Raw genomic sequence first — 11008 nt, 5'->3', positions numbered from 1 at the left:
GGGCGCGCCCTCCACCCTCGTGGGCCCCTCATGGCTCCCCTGTCGTACTTCTTCTGCCTATATATCTCCATATACACTAAAAAACATCCGAGAGCACAATAGATCGGGACTTCCGCTGCCAGAAGCCTCCGTAGCCACCGAAAGCTAAACTAGACCCGTTCCGGCACCCTGCCGGAGGGGGCAATCCCTCTCCGGTGGCCATCTTCATCATCCCGGTGCTCTCCATGACGAGGAGGGAGTAGTTCTCCCTCGGGGCTGAGGGTATGTACCAGTAGCTATGTGTTTGATCTCTCTCTCGTGTTCTTGAGGTGATACGATCTTGATGTATCGCGAGCTTTGCTATTATATTTGGATCCTATGATGTTTCTTCCCCCATCTACTCTCTTGTAATGGATTGAGTTTCCCCTTTGAAGTTATCTTATCGGATTGAGTCTTTAAAGATTTGAGAACACTTGATGTATGTCTTACCGTGCGTATCTGTGGTGACAATGGGATATCACGTGATTCACTTGATGTATGTTTTGGTGATCAACTTGCGGGTTCTGCCCATGAACCTATGCATAGGGGTTGGCACACGTTTTCGTCGTGATTCTCCGGTAGAAACTTTGGGGCACTCTTTGAGGTTCTATGTGTTGGTTGAATAGATGAATCTGAGATTGTGTGATGCATATCGTATAATCATACCCACGGACACTTGAGGTGACATTGGAGTATCTAGGTGACATTAGGGTTTTGGTTGATTTGTGTCTTAAGGTGTTATTAGCCCAACGGATTGATTGGAAAGAATAACTTTGAGGTGGTTTTGTACCCTACCATAATCTCTTTGTTTGTTCTCCGCTATTAGTGACTTTGGAGTGACTCTTTGTTGCATGTTGAGGGATAGTTATGTGATCCAATTATGTTATTATTGTTGAGGGAACTTACACTAGAGAAAGTATGAACCCTAGGCCTTGTTTCCTATCATTGCAATACCATTTACGCTCACTTTTATCATTCCTTACCTTGCTGTTTTTGTATTTTTAGATTACAAAAACTAGTAGCTACCATCCATATACCACTTGTATCACCATCTCTTCGCCGAACTAGTGCACCTATACAATTTACCATTGTATTGGGTGTGTTGGGGACACAAGAGACTCTTTGTTATTTGGTTGCAGGGTTGCTTGAGAGAGACCATCTTCATCCTATGCCTCCTACGGATTGATAAACCTTAGGTCATCCACTTGAGGGAAATTCGTTATTGTCCTACAAACCTCTGCACTTGGAGGCCCAACAACATCTACAAGAAGAAGGTTGGGTAGTAGACATCAAGCTCTTTTCTAGCGACGTTGCCGAGGAGGTGAGTGCTTGAAGGTATATCTTTAGATCTTGCAATCGGATCTTTTTGTTTCTTATTTTAGCACTAGTTTAGTTTATAAAAGAAAACTACAAAAATTGGAATTGAGTATGACTCATACGCTTCATCTTTTTAATATCTTTTTTGAGTATGATGGAAAGGAAAATTGTGCTAGAGTGTTAGAAGAAGAATGCATTAAAATGTTTGGCACTAAATATTTGAATGATGAGCATGATTGCAATGTTGTTAGTATGAATTCCTTGAATATCCATGATGCTAATGATATGCAAAGCCACAAGCTTGGGGAAGCTATGTTTGATGAAGATGATATTTTTTGTCCCCCAAGTTTTTATGAGCAAATTTATTATGATGAAAGCATGCCTCCTATTTATGATGATTATATTGATGAAAGTGGATTTGGAGAAGTCATGAATTTATTTTGTGATGAATTCACTATTCCGAAAGAGGTTCCAATTGATTATGAAAACAAAATTGCTATCTATGATGATTATTGTGATGACTTGTATGCTATAAAGAATAATGATATCCATGAAACTTGTCATCATGATTTTAGTTTTCAATTGGATTATGCCTCACATGATAATTATTTTGTTGAGTTTGCTCCCACTATTATTCATGAGAAGAAATTTGCTTATGTGGAGAGTAATAAAAATTATATGCTTGTAGATCATGAAAAGAATGCTTTATGTGATAGTTATATTGTTGAATTCATTCATGATGCTACTGAAAATTATTATGAGGGAGGAATATATGCTTGTAGGAATTGCAACAATATCAAGTTTCCTCTCTATGTCCTTAAAGTTTTGAAGTTATGCTCGTTTTGCCTTCCTATGCTAGTTGATTATTGTTCCCACAAGTTGTTTGCTCACAAAATCCCTATGCATAGGAAGTGGGTTAGGCTTAAATGTGCTAGTCATATTATTCATGATGCTCTCTTTATTTTACAATTCTTATCTTTTATGTGAGCATCATTGAAATCATCATGCCTCGCTAGGGGCGTTAAATGATAGCGCTTGTTGGGAGGCAACCCAACTTTATTTTTGTTCCTTGCTTTTTGCTCCTGTTTAGTTATAAATAATTTATCTAGAATTTGTTATGATTGAGTTTTTATGTTTTAATTAGTGTTTGTGCCAAGCAGAACCGTTGGGAAGACTTGGGGAAAGTCTTGTTGATCGTGCTGTAAAAAAACAGAAACTTTAGCGCTCACGAGAATTGCTGCCATTTTTTATTGGAGAGTGCTATTTAGTTAATTACTTTTGCAGATGATTAATAGGTAAATTACTCAGGCCAGCAATTTATTTTAGAATTTTTGGGTTTCCAGAAGTATACGTTTTATCCAGATTACTACAGACTGTTCTGTTTTTGACAGATTCTGTTTTCTATGTGTTGTTTGCTTATTTTGATGAATCTATGAGTAGTATCGGAGGGTATGAACCATAGATAAATTGGAATACAGTAGGTTTAAAACCATTATAAATTAATAATGAGTTCATTACAGTACCTTGAAGTGGTGATTTATTTTCTTATACTAACGGAGCTCACGAGTTTTCTACTTTAAGTTTTGTGTTGTGAAGTTTTCAAGTTTTGGGTAAAGATTCGATGGATTATGGAATAAGGAGTGGCAAGATCCTAAGCTTGGGGATGCCCAAGGAACCCCAAGGTAATATTCAAGGACAACCAAAAGCCTAAGCTTGGGGATGCCCCGGAAGGCATCCCCACTTTCGTCTTCGTTCATCGGTAACTTTACTTGGAGCTATATTTTTATTTACCACATGATATGTGTTTTGCTTGGAGCGTCATTTTATTTATTTTTGTTTTGCTTTCTGTTTGAATAAAAATACCAAGATCTGAAATTATTAAATGTTAGAGAGTCTTCACATAGTTGCATAATTATTCGACTACTCAATGATCTTCACTTATATCTTTCGGAGTAGTTTGTTGTTGCTCTAGTGCTTCACTTATATCTTTTTAGAGCACAGGGGTGGTTTTATTTTGAATAAATAGTTGATCTCTCATGCTTCACTTATATTATTTTGAGAGTCTTTAGAACAGCATGGTAGTTTGCTTTGGTTATGAATTTAGTCCTAATATGATGGGCATTCAAGAGGGATATAATAAAAACTTTCATATAAAGTGCATTGAATACTATGAGAAGTTTGATACTTGATGATTGTTTTGAGATATGAGGATGGTAATATTAGAGTCATGCTAGTGATTAGTTGTGAATTTGAGAGATACTTGTGTTAAAGTTTGTGATTCCCGTAGCATGCACGTATGGTGAACCGTTATGTGATGAAGTCGGAGCATGATTTATTTATTGATTGTCTTCCTTATGAGTGCCGGTCGGGGACGAGCGATGGTCTTTTCCTACCAATCTATCCCCCTAGGATCATGCGCGTAGTACTTTGTTTCGATAACTAATAGATTTTTGCAATAAGTATGTGAGTTCTTTATGACTAATGTTGAGTCCATGGATTATACGCACTCTCACCCTTCCACCATTGCTAGCCTCTCTAGTACCGCGCAACTTTCGCCGGTACCATAAACCCACCATATACCTTCCTCAAAACAGCCACCATACCTACCTATTATGGCATTTCCATAGCCATTCCGAGATATATTGCCATGCAACTTTCCACCGTTCCGTTTACTATGACACGCTTCATCATCGTCATATTGCTTTGCATGATCATGTAGTTGACATCGTATTTGTGGCAAAGCCACCATTCATAATTCTTTCGTACATGTCACTCATGAGTCATTGCACATCCCGGTACACCACCAGAGGCATTCATATAGAGTCATATCTTGTTCTAAGTATCGAGTTGTAATTCTTGAGTTGTAAGTAAATAAAAGTGTGATGATCATCATTATTAGAGCATTGTCCCAGTGAGGAAAGGATGATGGAGACCATGATTCCCCCACAAGTTGGGATGACACTCCGGACGAAAATAAATAAATAAAAGAGGCCAAAGAAGCCCAAAAAAAAGAGAGAAAAGAGGCCATAAAAAAGAGAAGGCCCAAATAAAAAAAATAAAAAAATGAGAGAAAAAGAGAGAAGGGGCAATGCTACTATCCTTTTACCAGAGTTGTGCTTCAAAGTAGCACCATGATCTTCATGATAGAGAGTCTCCTATGTTGTCACTTTCATATACTAGTGGGAATCTTTCATTATAGAACTTGGCTTGTATATTCGAATGATGGGCTTCCTCAAAATGCCCTAGGTCTTCATGAGCAAGCGAGTTGGATGCACACCCGCTTAGTTTCTTTTGTTGAGCTTTCATACACTTATATCTCCAGTGCATCCGTTGCATGGCAATCCCTACTCACTCACATTGATATATATTGATGGGCATCTCCATAGCCCGTTGATCCGCCTAGTTGATGTGAGACTATCTTCTCCTTTTTGTCTTCTCCACAACCACCATTCTATTCCACCTATAGTGCTATGTCCATGGCTCACGCTCATGTATTGCGTGAAGATTGAAAAAGTTTGAGAACATCAAAAGTATGAAACAATTGCTTGGCTTGTCATCGGGGTTGTGCATGATTTAAATATTTTGTGTGGTGAAGATAGAGCATAGCTAGACTATATGATTTTGTAGGGATAGCTTTCTTTGGTCATGTTATTTTGAGAAGACATGATTGCATTATTAGTATGCTTGAAGTATTATTATTTCTATGTCAATATTAAACTTTTGTCTTGAATCTTATGGATCTGAATATTCTTGCCACAATAAAGAGAACTACGTGTATAAATATGTTAGGTAGCATTCCACATCAAAAATTCTGTTTTTGTCATTTACCTACTCGAGGACGAGCAAGAATTAAGCTTGGGGGATGCTGATACGTCTCCAACGTATCTATAATTTTTGATTCTTACATGCTATTACATTATCAACCTTGGATGTTTTATATGCACTTATATGCTATTTTATATGATTTTTGGGACTAACCTATTAACCCAGGGCCTAGTGCCAGTTTCTGTTTTTCCCTTGTTTCAGAGTTTCGCAGAAAAGGAAAATCAAATGGAGTCCAATTGACCTGAAACTTCACGGAACTTATTTTTGGATCAGAAGAAGCCCAGAAGACTTGGAGTCCACGTAAGGGAAGCAACAAGGAAGCCACGAGGCAGGGGGCGTGCCACCCCCCTGGGCGCGCCCTCCACCCTCATGGGCCCCTCGTGGCTCCCCTGACATACTTCTTCTGCCTATATATCTCCATATACCCTAAAAAACATACGAGAGCACAATAGATCGGGAGTTCCGCCGCCAGAAGCCTCCGTAGCCACCGAAAGCCAATCTAGACCCATTCCGGCACCCTGCCGGAGGGGGTAATCCCTCTCCGGTGGCCATCTTCATCATCCCGGTGCTCTCCATGACGTGGAGGGAGTAGTTCACCCTCAGGGATGAGGGTATGTACCAGTAGCTATGTATTTGATCTCTCTCTCGTGTTCTTGAGGTGATACGATATTGATGTATCGTGAGCTTTGCTATTATATTTGGATCCTATGATGATTCTTCCCCCCTCTACTCTCTTGTAATGGTTTGAGTTTCCCCTTTGAAGTTATCTTATCAGATTGAGTCTTTAAAGATTTGAGAACACTTGATGTATGTCTTGCCGTGCGTATCTGTGGTGACAACGGGATATCACGTGATTCACTTGATGTATATTTTGGTGATTAACTTGCGGGTTCCGCCCATGAACCTATGCATAGGGGTTGGCACACGTTTTCGTCGTGATTCTCCGGTAGAAACTTTGGGGCACTCTTTGAGGTTCTTTGTGTTGGTTGAATAGATGAATCTGAGATTGTGTGATGCATATCGTATAATCATGCCCACGGATACTTGAGGTGACATTGGAGTATCTAGGTGACATTAGGGTTTTGGTTGATTTGTGTCTTAAGGTGTTATTCTAGTACGAACTCTAGGTCTGTTTGTGACACTTATAGGAATAGCCCAACGGATTGATTGGAAAGAATAACTTTGAGGTGGTTTCATACCCTACCATAATATCTTCGTTTGTTCTCCGCTATTAGTGACTTTGGAGTGACTCTTTGTTGCATGTCGAGGGATAGTTATGTGATCCAATTATGTTATTATTGTTGAGGGAACTTACACTAGCGAAAGTATGAACCCTAGGCCTTGTTTCCTATCATGGCAATACCGTTTACGCTCACTTTTATCATTCGTTACCTTGCTGTTTTTATATTTTCAGATTACAAAAAATGTAATCTACCATCCATATACCACTTGTATCACCATGTCTTCGCCGAACTAGTGCACCTATACAATTTCCCATTGTATTTGGTGTGTTGGGGACACAAGAGACTCTTTGTTATTTGGTTGCAGGGTTGCTTGAGAGAGACCATCTTCATCCTAGGCCTCCTACGGATTGATAAACCTTAGGTCATCCACTAGAGGGAAATTTGCTACTGTCCTACAAACCTCTGCACTTGGAGGCCCAACAACGTCTACAAGAAGAAGGTTGTGTAGTAGACAGCAGTATTGCTTACCTTTGTTCTCCTCGAGCTGCCTCTTGGTAAGGCCGAGCTTGTTCTAGGACCGCTCCAGGTCCTGCTTTAGTGGAGAGACCTCCGCATTACGTGCGACAGCGGCCAGCAGTGAAGCCTGCACATACACATAGATAAATTCTGATTAGACTCCTATGTCATCATTTGATCCTCTATTCGTCCTTTCTTCTCGAACGCCGAACAGAGCATCAGGGGCTACTATCTATGCGGTAATATTTTCTTATATTTTGATTGCTTACCTCAAAGCCTGTTAGGAGGCTAGCGCAAGCTTCGGTCAGTCCATTTTTGGCGGACTGAACTTTCTCGATCACCGAACTCATGATAGTGCGGTGCTCTTCGTCGATGGAAGCACCGTGAAGCTCTTCCAGGAAGTTGTCCGGTGCCTCTGGATGGACAGAGGACACCGGCACGGGCGGCCGGCCCCCCTTAACGGGGGATCGCCTGCCGGAGTCCGGAACCATCGAAGGTTCCGACGTAGTGTTCGGCTGGGGGCCGAACACGGAGCCCGTGGGAGCTTTGATCCCTTTGCGCCCAGGGACCGGGAGGTCGCCTCGAGGCGCCCCCAGGACCACCTCCCCTCGGCTCGGTGCCTTTCAAGACAACACCTCAACGTTGTCCATAGGGCGAGGGGTGGAGGCGGTCGGAAGAGAACCGATGTTCATATCCGACGAGTCCAATGAACCGCTTGACGAAGATACGTCGAGATGAGCTTGGGACTTACTGCGTAATCATGTTCGGAATGAGGAGAAGCAGTGCAATAAAACATACCATCAATTACTATGGTCTCCGGATACTTACGACTTCGCTAGGGGCTTGACCCTGGGTAGCCACTCGTCGCCGCTGTAGGCGGCCGTCGTGGAGCAGTCCGGAGGGAGGGTCCTTCCGTTCTTGGACCCTTTGGCCTCCCCAGTTGGGTCGGACTTCCTTTTCTTGTCTCCCCGGCTGGGGGGGAGAACTTTCCTCTTCCTCCTCCTCGTTTGCATGGGAGGAGGGCGCGTCGGAGTCATCAGACAATGAGTCCGATACAACCTTGCGCCGGAGACCCTTTCGGGTATCCGTGGCCTTCTTCTTGGTCTTCTTTGCCGGCACCTCGTAAGGTGCCGGAGCCAGCATCTCCATTAGGAGAGCATCTACAGGATCTTCAGGCAGGGGGGTTGGGCAATCGAGCTCCTCCGCTGTCTTTATCCAATCCTGTTAATGACATGGAAGCTTAGATCCTGCACATGATTTAACTGGGGCAAATAAATACCCTGTGAGATATCAAAACTTACCGGATTGGCATGGCGCTTTGCGCTGAGTCCGCGGTCCTCAGTGAGGGAAGGAGGTACCTCAGCGCCCTTGAACAGCACCCTCCAGACGTCCTTGTGCATTGTGTCGTAGAGCTCTCGCAGCGTCTGGTGCTTGGCCGGTCAAACTCCCACAAATTGAATGACCGTCGTTGACACGGGAGAACCCGGCGGAAGAGCATGACCTGGACCACGTTGACGAGCTTGATTTTCTTGCTCATCATGTTCCTGATGCAGTTCTGGAGTCCGGTCAGCTCTACCGAAGAACACCAGGAGATGCCCTTCTCTTTCCAGGAAGTGAGCCGCGTGGGGATTCCGAATCGAAATTTGGGGGCCGCCACCCAGTTGGTGCCGTGCGGCTCGGTGATGTAGAACCATCCCGATTGCCACTCCTTTTTGGTCTCCATGTAGGAGCCTTCGAGCCAGGTGATGTTAGGCATTTTCCTCACCATGGCGCCTCCGCACTCTGCTTGCTGGCCAACCAGCACCTTCGGTTTGACATTGAAGGTCTTTAGCCACAGGACGAAATGGGGCCTGATTCGGAGGAAGGCCTCGCACATGATGATAAACGCCGAGATGTTGAGGATGAAATTGGGGGCTAGATCATGAAAATCCAGCCCGTAGTAGAACATGAGCCCATGGACAAATGGGTGGAGAGGAAATCCCAGTCCACGGACGAAGTGGGTAAGAAAAACTACCCTCTCATGGGGTTCGGGCGTAGGGATGATCTGCCCTGCATCTGGCAGCCGGTGCGCGATATCCGCGGCCAGATATCCGGCTTCCCGTAACTTTGTGATGTTCTCCTCCTTGACGGGGGAGACCATCCACTTGCCTCCCGCTCCGGACATGCTTGGAGTGGTTTGAGAAGAAAGACGCGAACTTGGGCACTGGAGCTCGAGTGTGCGAGAATGGGTAAGCAAGGAGGAAGAAGTCGTGGGTGAAAAGAGTGAATCCTAATCCCTTTATAAGGGCGAAAGAGGCGATGCGCCTCCCCACTTGCCTGGTGAAATCGCTTATTCCCCAAGCGCCGTAATTGATGGCGCGGTTGGGTTACCCACGTCCGTATTGATGAGAATCCCGTAATACGGGGAACACATCTCTGCTTTGACAAGATGTGTCAAGAAAACCGCCTCGCGATATGTGCGGTGCTGGTTGAGAAAAACGGTTTGAATAATGATCGGGCCATGGCGTGATGTCATGCTGTCAAAACGTGTCAGCAGATTAAATTTGTGGAAATATTATTCTCTCTACGGTGGTATGTGGAACTTGTATTGCAGAGCCGGACACTATCCTTGTGTTCAAAATCTTCCATGAAGTATTCGGAGGAGGAACCCGCCTTGCAATGCCGAAGACAAAACTGCGCGCCGGACTCATCGTCATTGAAGCCTGGTTCAGGGGCTACTGAGGGAGTCCTGGATTAGGGGGTCTCCGGACAGCCGGACTATATCCTTTGGCCGGACTATTGGACTATGAAGATACAAGATTGAAGACTTCGTCCCGTGTCCGGATGGGACTCTCCTTGGCGTGGAAGGCAATCTAGGCAATACGGTTATGTAGAGCTCCTCCCTTGTAACCGACTCTGTGTAACCCTAGTCCCCTCTGGTGTCTATATAAACCGGAGGGTTTAGTCCGTAGGACAACAGACAATCATACCATAGGCTAGCTTCTAGGGTTTAGCCTCTACGATCTCATGGTAGATCAGCTCTTGTAATACTCATATCATCAAGAACAATCAAGCAGTACGTAGGGTATTACCTCCATCAAGAGGGCCCGAACCTGGGTAAACATCGTATCCCCTGCCTCCTGTTACCATCCGCCTTAGACGCAGAGTTCGGGACTCCCTACCCGAGATCCGCCGGCTTTGACACCGACAATAAGCCCACTACAAGCTTATTCTTTTCGTTGTTGATTTTGCAACAACCCCGTGTATTCCTTCTTTGCAAGGATGCTTTGTAAGCTCATTTGTGGCAGAAGTTGACATTTTCTTCTACATTCTATTATTCAAATGATATATCTCCTATTCTTTCTCCCGAAGGCATTGTGATGTTGCTCTTTTCACTCATCATCCACAATTGTGATGATCATGTTCTTTTCTTTGCTTATCCATTCATCCACAATTGTTATGTTGTCAGTAGACCGCCTGCCAAGTTTCATCGCATTCAGAGTACGTTTGATAGCCCAACCGTTAAACTATAGCGGCAATATAGCCGGTCAAACGTCGGACGTTTTCGGTCTCCGGAAACCTTACCGGGATGCTTTTCCGTCTCTCTCTTCTCAGCCTCAGACCTCTCCTACACAGCCTAGGCCCAGCCTACCCCTCTTTGCACAGTGCATCGACCCCTCGCCCATGTCTGAAACTTACCCAAACCCGACCCGGACAATCGTCACCGTTGGATTCGGATCATCCCCAAACATCCCGAAAACATCTCCGTTTTCTTGTTTGGACTCCCTATCTATTTTTTCCCGGTCGTCTGATTACGATAGGAGGGACGGATTAGCCCCTAACCAAAAAATCCATTTGCTATATATAGTTCCCCTTTATCCAACCCTAGACAAATCCCTAAAACCTAGGCCTCCTGTCCCATCCACACATCGCCGCCACCGCCACTCCACCAATTCCCCTCGGGATCTCCCCTGCCAGTTCCACCCAACCAGCCTCCACCTTGCCCTAGACCCATTCCACGCCCGAGCCCACAACCTCCTCTGCTTCCCGCGCACCACCCGCAAGAAGCAGCACCACCGGAGCTCCCTCCGTCGTCTAGCTCCTCCAGCAGGACCCCGCGGCTCCTCTGCCCTCTCCTCGAGCCGGCCGCAAGACCCAGGCCAACCTCT

The sequence above is a fragment of the Triticum dicoccoides genome, chromosome 7A (assembly GCF_002162155.2).
Source record: "Triticum dicoccoides isolate Atlit2015 ecotype Zavitan chromosome 7A, WEW_v2.0, whole genome shotgun sequence".
Lineage (NCBI taxonomy): Eukaryota > Viridiplantae > Streptophyta > Magnoliopsida > Poales > Poaceae > Triticum > Triticum dicoccoides.
The sequence above is the reverse complement of the archived record's forward strand: the minus strand, read 5'-3'. Positions refer to the sequence as shown.